Raw genomic sequence first — 13033 nt, 5'->3', positions numbered from 1 at the left:
CTGTCAGGAAAATGCAGTAAGCTAGGCTTCAGGCCTGAGGCTGCACCTGGCACCTTTCCTGGACTGTAGAGACCAAAGGGCCAATATTAAAACCAAACAGTTGAACAAAATGTCCTAAAATGACCCAAACACACACTTGCCTTGTGCTGCCGGAGCAGGAAGCCTGAGGGTTAGCCATCAGGAAGAGAGGTTGGGGGCTAGAAAGAGGCTCAATGGTTAAGAGCACTGGCTGTGCTGCCAGAGCGCCTGGGTTTAATTCCAGCGTCTATATGATAGTTAACAACCAGTTCTAACTCCAGTTCCACGACTTCTGATGCTCTCCTCTGGCATTCATGGTCATTGTGCACATGTGCATAGACATACCTGCAGGCAAAACAACCATGCTCCTAAAATAAAATTAAAAAAGAAAAAAAGAGCCAGGCATGGTGCCTTATACCTTTAACCCCAGCACTCAGGAGGCAGAGGCAGACCAACCTGGTCTACAAATTAAGTTCCAGAACAGCCAGGGCTGTTACACAGAGAAACCATGTCTCCAACAAATAAATAAATAAACAAACAAATAAATAAATAAGGAGGAAGAAGAGAGGAGAAAGAGGAAGAGGAAGAAGAGGAGAAAGAGGAGGAGGAAGAGAAGGCTGAGGAGGAGGAGGAGGAAGAGGAGGAGGAAGCTGGACCTCAACTCCACACTCCGCCATGGATGGCCTAAAACTCATCATCCTATTTACTTCCTTCAAGTGCTGGAACTGTAGGTGTAGTCTCAGTATGGCCTGCTCATCTTTTCTTGTTATTGTTAAACAGGGTCCCACTGTGTGCCCCACAGTGCCCTGTAACTCTCTATGTAGATCAGGGTAGTCTAGAACTCCAGAGTTCTGCCTGCCTCTACCTCCCAAGTGCTGGGATTACAGGTATACAACACCATACCCCACCCAACTCTGTGTGTGTGTGTGTGTGTGTGTGTGTGTGTGTTGTTCCTGTTTTGTTCTTTTTTCTAGACAGAGTCTCACGGCATAGCTCTGGCTGTCCTGGATTTCACTATGTAGACCAGACTGGTCTCAAACTTACAGAGACATGCCTGCCTCTGCCCCCCAAGTGCTGGGACTAAAGGCATGTGCTACCACTCCCAGCAGGGGACAAGTTTTTGTTAGATAGCTCTGGTTGGACTGGAACTGACAATCTCACATCAGCTCCTTAGTGGTGGAATTGTAAGTGTACACTACCATGCCTAACTCCCCCACTACCATGGCTAAATCCCCCCTGGGGGTGGGAGGCTTATAAGAAATCACTAAAGACTCCCCCCATACTTAAGACTTGAGGAGATACCATGGAAGAGGGGGCAGAAAGATTGCAAGGTCCAGAGAACCAGGATGTCTCTGTGAGATCCTGTTTCCTAGAACTGACAGGAAAACTACACTCATGACACCACAACAGTGCAACTGTCTAAACATAAGGCTTAAACTACGGCACCACGAGACATACTGACATGTAAGGGGAATGTCTCACAGACCCCACCCTAGACAAAGAACTACAGCAACTAATGACTGCTGAGAAGTCATTTTCTCCAGGGAGTTGGCCCCTAATTGATTATTCAGTTAGTCCTATAATCATGTACATACAAGCAACACTGAGCAGACTTAACAGGTTGTATAATATACACTTTTATGTGCATGCATATAGCTAGTAATAGTTTTAGTCAGGGTTTCATTGCTGTGAAGAGACACCATGACCAAGAGGCGAACACTTAATTGGGGCTGGCCTACAGTTTCAGAGGTTGAGTCCATTATCTTCGTGTTGGGAAGGAAGTATGGCAGCATACAGGCTGACTTGGTGCTAGAGGAGCCCAGAGTGCTCCTCCATGATCTGAAGGCCTCCAGAAGGAGACTATCTTCTGCAGGCAGCCAGAAGGAGGGTCTGATCCTGGGTGAGCGGAGCCTCAGCACAGGGGAGACCTGCAAGCCTGCCTATACAGTGACACTTCCTCCAACAAGGCCACACCTCCTAATGTGCCACTTCCCATGAGCCAAGCATATTCAAACCACTGCAATAATGAAAGAAAAGGAGACCATGAATTTGAGAGGAGGGGAGATATGGAAGGAGAAGCAGGTGGATCTCTATGAGTTTGAGTTTGGTCTACATAGTGAGTTTCTTTCTATATAGCCAGGGCTATATAGAAAGAGACCCTGTCTTAAAAGGGGGGGGGGAGATTAGAGTAACAGTTCTCAACCTATGGGGTGTAACCCCTTTGGAGGCTGAAGGACCCTTTCGCAGGACTTGCATATCAGATATGTACATTATGATTCATAACAGTAGCAAAAACAGTTATGATGAATCAAGGAAAATAATTTTATGGTTGTGGGTCACCATAATATGAGGACCTGTAGTAAACGGTCACAGTGTTAGGAAGGCTGAGAAGCACTGGGTTAGAGGGTGGAGGGATGGGGAAAATTATGTAATTTATTTTAATTTAAATGTTGCAAAAAGTAAAAAAAAAATCTTGACTGAGAAAAACAAAGAGAAATCAATAATGGAGCTGGAGAAATAGCTGTTCTTGCAGAGGATCCTGGTTCATTTCTCAGCATCCAAATGGTGGCACACAACTATCTGGGACTCCTGTTCCAACACTCTCTTCTGGCCTCTACAGGCTCCAGACACACATACGACATACATATGGACAAAATACCCATGAAATAAATTTTGAAAAAGAAAGTAAACCAATAAAAAGGAGCTGGGGAGGATTAGAGCGATGGCCAGTGGTTACAAACACGCTCAGTATAATCTTGAGGCTCCCAGAACCCATGTAAACTGGCAGCCTGTCTGGGCAAACCTATTGGCTCTAAGGTGGGTGGAGGCAGGGGAATCACTGTGCCTTGCTGACTTCCGATCTAGCTTGTGTAGCAAGCATTTTAGCCATTGAGCCTTCTCCTGAGCCTGAATGTTCCCAATGCATATGTGTGAATAGGTGTGTGCTAACAAATGCTTCTGACTGTTTGCCATCTTACAATGTGACAATTCTCCTCGCCTGAGCTGGGACTTGTGTCATTTTACTCAGAACAGACAGTAAAATCTGAAATGAGTGGGTGGCTGTCTATCTCCCAGCTTCACTTGACCATTTTGGGTCTGGGATATAAACGTTAACCAAATGACCACTCCATGGTATAAGTAAGAAGTTTTTGTTTTTGTTTTTCGAGACAGGGTTTGGCTGTCCTGGAGCTCACTCTGCAGACCAGGCTGACCTTGAACTGGAGATCCGCCTGCCTCTGCCTCCCCAGAGATGGGACTAAAGGCGTGCGCCACTACTGCCCAGCAAAGAGAAGGTTTTTATTGCAGAGATGTGAGAGAGAGAGAGAGAGAGAGAGAGAGAGAGAGAGAGAGAGAGAGAGAGAGACAGAGAGACAGAGAAGAGAGCCAGGCATCTGGGAGAATTCGGAGCAGAGAAAGAAAGAAGTGGATTGGCCTGGAGAGACGGCCCAGTGGTTAAGAGCATTGACTGCTCTTTCAAAGGTCCTGAGTTCAAATCCCAGCAACCATGTGGTGGCTCACAACCATCTGTAATGAGATCTGATGCCCTCTTCTTGGTTGTCTAAAGACAGCTACAGGGAGCAAGTCCGGAGCAAGAGCTGGACAGTTTGGCTCAGCAGTTAAGAGCACTGACTGCTCTTCCGGAGGTCCTGAGTTCAAATCCCAGCAACCACATGGTGGCTCACAACCATCTGTAATGAGACCGGATACCCTCTTCTGGTGTGTCTGAAAAACAGCTACAGTGTACTTAGATATAATAAATAAATAAATCTTAAAAAAAAAATGAAGTGGACTATGACCAGCAGGCTGGACATGGCCTGGGCTTTCTGTGCCGGGGAGTAGCAAGGGGTACAAGCAGAGAAAACATAGTAAGAGAACAAGGGCGGAGCACAGAGTGGGAGGAAAAACATAAGTAGCAGAGTTGTAAAGAGAATGAGGAGCTGGGGAGGGAAGCCACTTAGCTAGAGGGAGTTTAGGGCAGGAGACAGGAGAGAGCCTGAACTTTGAAATGCCTGAAAGTCCTGTGACACCCATGAAGCCTGGAGGCCAGTATTCGCTTTGTTATGCTGGTGGGCACCATAGGTAGCCATAGGTCTTTTCTGACAGAGGTCAGGGAAATTATTCCTTTTGGTAGGTAGGAGCCAGTTTCACAAGCTCCGGAGGGGTGCTGGCTTTTATCTAACCTCCAGAAAGCCTCCAATAGTCCAGGTATCCGAGACATCTTTGTTGAGGTTTGGCCTGTTGCGAGGCATTGTAAATGCTAAAATCTGTACCTGAAGGTTACCAGCTTTTTGTTGTGCAAACCTTGTTCATTTTAAACTATTAAACCTTGTTAATTTTAAACTATTGGTTAAATAAAAAGGGCTACAGCCAATTACTGAAGGGATTGGCAGTAGATGGGTTTTGAGTTTGATTGAAGGCAGCAGGAGGAGGAGAAAAAGAAGGAGCAGAAGGTGCCATGAGAGGAGATGTACATGGCCAGGAGAAGCAGCAAGTATCTGGAGTTCACCACTGGGGACGTAGCCGGGCCAGCTGCTAGAAAAGTAGGTTAGGGTGACCCTCCAGTAGTTGTTGAAGCCAAATATATTAGCCATGGTCTGAGTATCAGTTATTTGTAAGCCAGTCAGGGATAAGTTTAAGTTCGTTGTACTACATATCTGAACTGCCTTTTGGAATTTGGGAATTGATTTTCCTTTGAACCTGGTGTGAACTTGACCTAGTTTTGCTTGGAAGCTCATAGACATACTTGAGGTGGCAGTGGCCGCTGGGTGACTGCTGGGGGACTCACACTTCTAGCTTACAGTTTGAACATGTTTTCACCTGAAGACCCAAGAGGGTTGCTGGAATTGCAGATATCACACCTATAGTCTATCAGACAGAAAGGAGTGCTGTGTCCTGTGCAACTTAGGTCCTGGAACCCTGGCTAAGGGCAGCAAGGAACTGAAGAAAGGACAGCCAGGGACATGGACAGCAGATCCGGGATCAGGTGGACTCTGCTACCAATACTGCAGTAGGAAGCCTTAGTGTGTGCACTAAGTGTAGCACTGGTGGAAGAGTTACCTAGTTTCAGTAGGTGGTCTCTGTAGGTGATCAGTCTCTTGTTATAAACAAACAAGGAGAAAGCTGTACACACTGATCAATAGTTCATACACACTTATCCTTGTACTCCAGAGGAGAGCAGTGCCACTTCTCTTGAGCCTGGTCTATATGAGTAACAGCTTTGCCCAATTCTCCATGAGTTCAAGATATTTAGAGCTTTCACCATGGCCAAGTCCATGTCAAAATATTCATCCAGGGCTTCCTTAGCTCCCTACAAAAGAGGAAGTGGGGAACAGGAGAAAAATATCCCTTACCTTTAAGGGTTTCTGGAAGCTGCCACTGTTCCCTTGGTAATTCTGAGACCCCCAATGAGTGTCTTTCTTAGTTGGATTTTTGCCATCTTGAAATAAGCTAGATGTAGGGCTGGAGAGATGGCTCAGTGGTTAAGAGCAGGAGACAGAAGCAGGTGGATTTCTGAGTTCAAGGCCAGCCTGGTTTATAGAGTGAGTTCTAGGACAGCCAGGGCTATACAGAGAAACCCTGTCACAAACAAACAAAAATAAAACAAAAAAAGCTGGGTGTGGTGGTGCACGCCTTTAATCCCAGCACTCGGGAGGCAGAGGCAGGCGGATTTCTGAGTTCGAGGCCAGCCTGGTCTAAAAAATGAGTTCCAGGACAGCCAGGGCTATACAGAGAAACCCTGTCTCAAAACAAAACAAAAACAAAAAAAGAAAACAAAACAAAAGAAAACAAAACCAAACCAAAACAAAAAGGAACAGCCACAGGCTGCCCACATTACCCATAAGTAGGACTCAACAATTATTTCAAAGCTACCAACGGCTCTGTCTTTAAAATGGCTAACTGACAAACCCGTGTGAATGGAACAATGGTCTTTGACATCAGATAAATTACAGGTATTGGAACAGCTAGTACAGGAGCAGCTAAATGCTTAACACATCGAAGAATCTGCTGGCACATGGAATTCCCATGTGTTTGCTACAAAAGTGAAATCAGGAAAATGGAGGATGTTAACAGATTTAAGAAGCATAACTAAGGGGCTGGAGAGATAGCTCAGCGGTCAAGAACACTGACCGCTCTTCCGAAGGTCCTGAGTTCAAATCCCAGCAACCACATGGTGGCTCACAACCATCCATAATGAGATCTGATGTCCCCTTTTGGGGTGTCTAAAGACAGCTACAGTGTACTTACATAGAATAATAAATAAATAAATATAAAAAAAAAAAGCATGAGTAAGATGGGCTCTTTACAGCCTGAAGTCCCACTGCTGTCTTTGTTACCTAAGTCATGGTCTATGATAGTCACTGATTTAAGAGATTGCTTTTTCACAGTCACCTTGCGTGAGCCTGACAGGGGAGGTCTGCTTTCTCAGTAACTACTTATAATAATAGTTGTCCAATAAAGGGATTTCATTGGAAAGTCTTACCACAGGAGATGTTAAACACTCCTACGTTGTGCCAATATTTTGTACAATAGCTGTTAGAAATAATTTGTAAACAGTTTTCTTCATCTAAAACTTATCATATGGATGATATCTTATTGGCTGATTCAGATCCAGGTACCTTAGGAAAAACGTTTGATGAAGTAAAGAGAGTTTTGCTTATTGGGATTAAAAATTGCTCCTGAAAAAATACAAAAAAGAAGAGTCTATCAATTATATCGAGGATATAAGATTCAACCACAGTCTAACACTTTAACATGTAATTAAGACACATGGTTTAAGAAAATTCATGGAGGCAGAGGCAGGCAGATTTCTGAGTTTGAGGCCAGCCTGGTCTACAAAGTGAGTTCCAGGACAGCCAGGGCTATACAGAGAAACCCTATCTCGAAAAAACAAAACAAACAAACAAACAAACCCCCCAAAACAAAAAAACAACAAAAAAAGAAAATTCATTTTTCTTTTATTTTTCTTTTTTCTTTTTTTAAAGATTTATTTATTTTATTTTATGTATATGAGTACACTGTAGCTGTACAGATGGTTGCTGGGAATTGAATTCAGGACCTCTGCTCACTCTGGCCCTGCTTGCTCCAGCCCAAAGATTTATTATTATATCTAAGTCCACTGTATCTGTCTTCAGACACACCAGAAGAGGGCATCAGATCTCATTATGGATGGTTGTGAGCCACTATGTGGTTGCTGGGATTTGAACTCAGGACCTTTGGAAGAGCAGTCAGTGCTCTTACCTGCTGAGCCTCTTGCCAGCCCTAAAATTCGTTTTTCATTTCATGCCAGTAAGGCAAATGTGCCTTTGGTAAATTATCATTTGAAAAAATATTTTTAAATTTTTTACTTTTTCATGGCTGGTTATGTTAGTCTTTATAAGTTAGTTTGGACTGATGAGGGGGTCTGTGCCTTTCTGCACTGAGGAAATAACTCAGTTGCCTATAATCCCCTTCCCTAAATTGCTCACCCCTCCCCCAAAAGAGGCACCAACTGATCTGTGGAGACAGACTGAGTGGCCACAACATTTGACTAATGCAAGGTTTACTGATGGTTCATCAACCACTGATGGAACCAAGACTAATGGAAAGAGGCAGCTTATAGATGAGGGGATGGACCGGCCAACATCGAGAAAGGAGCCACAGAATCAGCCCAGCACTGATGGCTGTGAGACAGACAACAAGGAAAACAAAAGGAAACTATCTTCTCCAATTCATGATGCGTGTGCGATGGTCTAGCTATATCATCATCAAAATGGAAAACCACTAACTAGAAGATAAATGGCAAAGACATCTGGTCATGGGAAGCATGACCAGAACTGGCAAAAAAAACTAGCAAAACATACCAAAGACATCAAATTTTATTTAGCTCATATAGGCAAGACCAACAAAGCGTCTGAAAATTATGAAATAGTGAACAAATTGGCATCATGTTTAATTAAGACTAGAATATTACAATTCGCCAGGGAACAAATTCAGAATAAATCGGTAAGAATGATAGATTACAAATTGGAAAAATTTGACAGTTTACCACTAACATTAAAAAGTAAGGGGAAATGGAGAATCAAATCAAATCAGGCTGACCCTATGAGGAGAACTACTATAAGGAATCCATAGTCAGTGGCTCACACCTTTAATCACAGCACTTGAGAGGCAGAAGCAGAAGGTCACAGTGATTTAAGTGTAAAAGCCACGTGTAAAAGGAAAGCTGAAATTCAAAGTGAGTATCCTCTGTGAATTACAAATATACCTAAACCTTGAATTTAAAGAGAAAAGGAAATCTAGGTATCTCTATCTATACATACTAAGGTATATTTTAATTTTCAAGAGAATTTTTAAAATTTCAATTATAAGATATACTTTTGCTGTTGCCAAAAAACACTTTGTCTCAGGAAAGATATAACCTGCCAAGAAAGGAAACCTCAAGAGGTAGGGTTGGGGAAGGGTTTTTTTTTGGTTTTTCAATACAGGGTTTCTCTGTGTAGCCCTGGCTGTCCTGGAACTCACTCTGTAGACCAGGCTGGCCTCGAACTCAGAAATCCGCCTGCCTCTGCCTCCCGAGTGCTGGGATTAAAGGCGTGCACCACCACGCCCGGCTAGGGTTTTGTTTTTACCTTTCCAGGAGAATCAAAGCATCTAACTAAGGAAGCCAGAGACCACTGGACAAGGGGAACATCAGAAGAAAGAGGAGCTCATCAAGAGAGTGAGTCCCATGACAAAGAGTGAATTGGCCAAGTGGTATCGCTCACCTCCCGCTCATCTCTGCTGCCCTCAGCAGACACAAGTGGTAATTGGTCTGTCTGTCTGTCTGTCTGTCATCCCAGTTTAATTAAAACTTAAAGCTGGCTGTGGGGTTGAAGCATGGCTCCCTCCTTCTCTAAACCCAGGAATGCTTGTTAAAGGAAAATCTAAAATCTCTGTCCCATATCAGAGAAGCCACTTGGTATGTGACAGAGAAAAATAAAAAATAAGGGCTGATTCTATAGTCACTATCTCACAATCTTTTGATTGTCATTTGACTCTTTAAAACTTTTCTTATGATACAATATATTATTATATTATATATTTATAATACATATAATATAAATAATGAAATAATATATTATAATATTATCTCAAACCCTGTAAAATTATTATGTATATATAAACTTTCTGTCATGATAGTCATACAGAACACAAACTAATTCTAGCAGTAAGTTAGATCTAGTTTCCTGTATGTGTTTCCAGTCTAAAGCAGGTAACTAGGAACAAAGATTGTGTACCTTGGATGTACTTAATGTTGGGGTTTGAATTGCCACACAAACCATATGAACACCGATCTCAGTTAAGCAAGAATAGTTTATTGAACACACACCACAAGACGGATCAATCAGGACCACAAAAAAGGACTTGGAAGTCTAATTGTGGTACCAGTCTGTTCTTAGGGCAGGTTTTTTTAAATATGAAAAACCAGGTTCAGAAGTTCAGAGGCAAGGGTGGAGGCAGTACTACATTTGGCTAACTAGACAAAGGCCTATCAACTATCCGTTTAGCTGATTGGTCCTAAGTGAGGTAGGAGGGGTGGTGGATGGGTGATGAACAGGGGAGTTCAGAGTGTTGAGATAACAGAGTATAAGTAATACAACCACAGTGTTAGGACCTTTTAGAAGGTTATTTCAGGGTCAGCTATGGATAATTGCATCTCTGGGAAGCCAAGTCTGAGAACCTGAACTTAATTTCACCTTACGAGCAAAATGGGGACTGAATACAAAATGGCTACAGTTATGTTAAAAGGAGCATGCCTCAACATTTAATAGACTGTAGTCTTCAAACCTTTCTGAGATCAGCTGACTGTGACGTTTAAAATGTTTACGTTTTCTACCACTCCTGAGGTCTCTGAGAAGATGACGGGACCCTGTAAAGATGAATTCACCTGGATTGGGGTATCGCTAACCACAGGGCAAAACTGCCCCATGCCTCTTCTGCTGCCAGGTTCTACACAAACAGTGGACAGCTTTGAGTTGAATGCTGGGTTCTACCTAACCAGGACCTCCACTAGGCTGACAAGCGCCACCCAAAGGTCAGCTTCAGACTATAAACTGCTCAGGACGTTCAAACTGCTGAGCTCATACGGGACTGGCACAAATATTTTATAGAACTTTGAACTCAAAGTACTTAATCCTAAGACTGCCACATACAACTGAGATAGACATTGTGGAAAGCTGGGCAGCAATGTCTTCATTATTGTAAGTAGTTTTACTATGTGAGAGTTAACAATCCTTCCTTTTTATTTATACCAAAAGGGGGAAAATGTTGCAGGATTTTTGATCACACTGTGGACCCCAAGATTGTGTTATTTACTGGAACCTCAGCCCTAGCCCATACCTTTAATCCAAGAGCCTTGTGCTTCTTGTAAACAGGATTAAATAAAGTCAACCATAGGTCAAGAGGCAGAGTAAGCAACCAGTTGACAGGGAGTGAACATAGGAAAAGACCATAGAGAGTGAGAGAGAGTCAGGAGGATGGATAGAGAGCCACACAGGAAGTAAAGAGAAGGGACATTCAGTCTTGGGGGTTTTGAGACATTTTGGGGAAGAAGTTCCTTTTTCCTTTGGGACACCAGCTGTGGAGGAAGGTCGGCTGTGTGCTGAGCCCTCTCTGAGCTAGGAGGCTTTCACCCCAGTATCTGGCTTTCAAGTCTTCATTGGTAAAATTGAATGCTTGAGATTTTGTTTAAAAATAATACATGTACATGCACCCACACAAAGATCCCCCTCCACGCACAGTACATACCACACCCATATGAACACAAACCACACACAGATGCATTTTCCATGCACATGAACACATATCCCCACCCCACCCCCACATGTGTGCTCACGAGGGCTGGGGAGATGGCTCACTTGACAAGTGCCTGCCACACACAGACAAGGACCTGAGTCCCGACCCCCCATAATTCATGTAAAACTTGGGGGTGGGGTACTCTCCTGAATACCCAGCACTGGTGTGTGTGTGTGTGAGAGAGAGAGAGAGGAGAGAGAGAGAGAGAGAGAGAGAGAGAGAGAGAGAGAGAGAGAGGGAGGAAACAAGCAAGGTGGAAGGCCAGATTGATGCTAGGCAAGTAGCAAGTAAGGGCATTTGCCATACAAGTCTGGGGACCTGAGTTCGATCCCTGGGACCATATAAAGGTGTGCAGAGAGACCTGACTTTGCAAAATCGTCCTCTGGGCACCTTGGTCTAGCAAACTCTATATGCCCCAGTACAGGGGAACGCCAGGGCCAAGAAGTGGGAGTGAGTGGGTAGGAGAGCAGGGTGGGGGAAGGGTATAGGGGACTTTTGGGACAGCATTTGATATGTAAATGAAGAAAATATCCAATAAAAAAAGTTTAAAAAATCATCCTCTGATTGCCACATGAGTGCTGTGGCACATGTGCCCCCACACACGCATCATACAAACACAATGATAAATTTATTAACATTGGACAGTGATTGAGGACCGGCTCAATGGTGATTTTTGGCCTCCACATGCTATGTGCCACATGAACACATACACACCCTCACAGATGTTCACACCCACACCCAAAAGTACATACTATATACACGATTTTCAAAGTATTTTCCTTTTTTTTTTTTTTTTTTTTAGTATTTTCCTTTTTAATATTTATTTTTTATGTGTCTGTCTGTCTGTCTGTCTGTCTTAATATACGCCTTGTGAGAATGTTGGGTCCTCTGGAGCTGCAGTTACAGGCAGTAATGAGCTGCCCTGTGTGGATTCTGTCAGCCCAACCGTGGTTCTCTCGAAGAGCAGCAAGTACTTTGAACCACAGAGTCATCTCTCCAACACTAATAAAAAATAAATTAAAAATATGTATGTTGTGGGAACCTGGATGTCTATATGGTAGGTATAAAGCACAGCTAAAACAATCTGAAGCTTGCAGCTTGACAGAACTTGACAATGCAGGGTACTGAACCCCACAAGTAGTGGGAACTCACATCGTTTCCAGGCAGAGAGTATCAGAACTGAACTGCGTCGGAGGGCGCAGCACTTGCTTGGCATGTGGACAACCCTGAAGCTGGTGAGTTTTCTCTCTTGGACTTAGAGGCATGAAAACAGAGGAAAGAGAGGACACACTCAGTCAGGCATGGTAGTACATGGGTATGATTCCAATACCAACAAGTTGGAGGCAGAATGATCAGGGTTCAGGACCAGCCTCAGCTAAGGAGTGACGTTGAGGCCAACCTGGGCTACATGAGACCCTGTCTTAAAAGAGGGAGGGATGGAGGGAGATTGTTTTCTCTCAATCCTCACATGTCAGCACTACTTTTGGGGGTCATTATTGAGTAAAAGAAGTGCTAAGCATGAGCCTTTAACAGTGGAGCCATCTCTCTAACCTAGCAAGTGCTATGGAACAGGAGCTGTGGTGTGATGACATCCACCTGATGACTAAGATAGCTACTTAATTACCAGTGGGAGGGCAGCCTATACAATGTGGATATGCTCAAAAGGATGAGATGGAAAGAGGTTCTACTATGTTAGTAGAATGACTTAAAGGTATGGGTTAATTATTTATTTCTAAGCAACTCTATTTAAACCAGGTGTTGTGGCTTTCATCTTTAATCCCAGCACTCAGGGGGGAGAAGCTAGTGGATCTCTGTGAGTTCCAGGCCAGTCCTCTCTACAAAGTCAGTTCAGGACAGCCAGGGCTACCGCCTAGAGAGAACCCCTGTCTCAAAAACCAAACCAACCAAACCAACCAACCAAAAAACCCAACACAATTTGATGTAGTATTTTTAGATCCTGATAAACCACCAACTAAAATAGGGATGGTTTATTTAATGTACACCTACGTCCATCAGGGACATAGTTCAGTATTTGGGAGCTGAGGCTATGAACCCCAACATCTTTCTCTGTCAGTTTATAAAGGCTAAAACCTCAAAAATCACAGTGAGTTTACACACAGGTGCAGGAAGTGTTGTTTGGTGATTGATTCTGACTCAAGCCATTTAAAACACAACAGTCGAGCTGGGCGTGGTGGCGCAC

Source organism: Mus pahari, chromosome 1, assembly GCF_900095145.1.
Source record: "Mus pahari chromosome 1, PAHARI_EIJ_v1.1, whole genome shotgun sequence".
In the NCBI taxonomy this organism is placed as follows: Eukaryota; Metazoa; Chordata; class Mammalia; order Rodentia; family Muridae; genus Mus; species Mus pahari.
The sequence above is the reverse complement of the archived record's forward strand: the minus strand, read 5'-3'. Positions refer to the sequence as shown.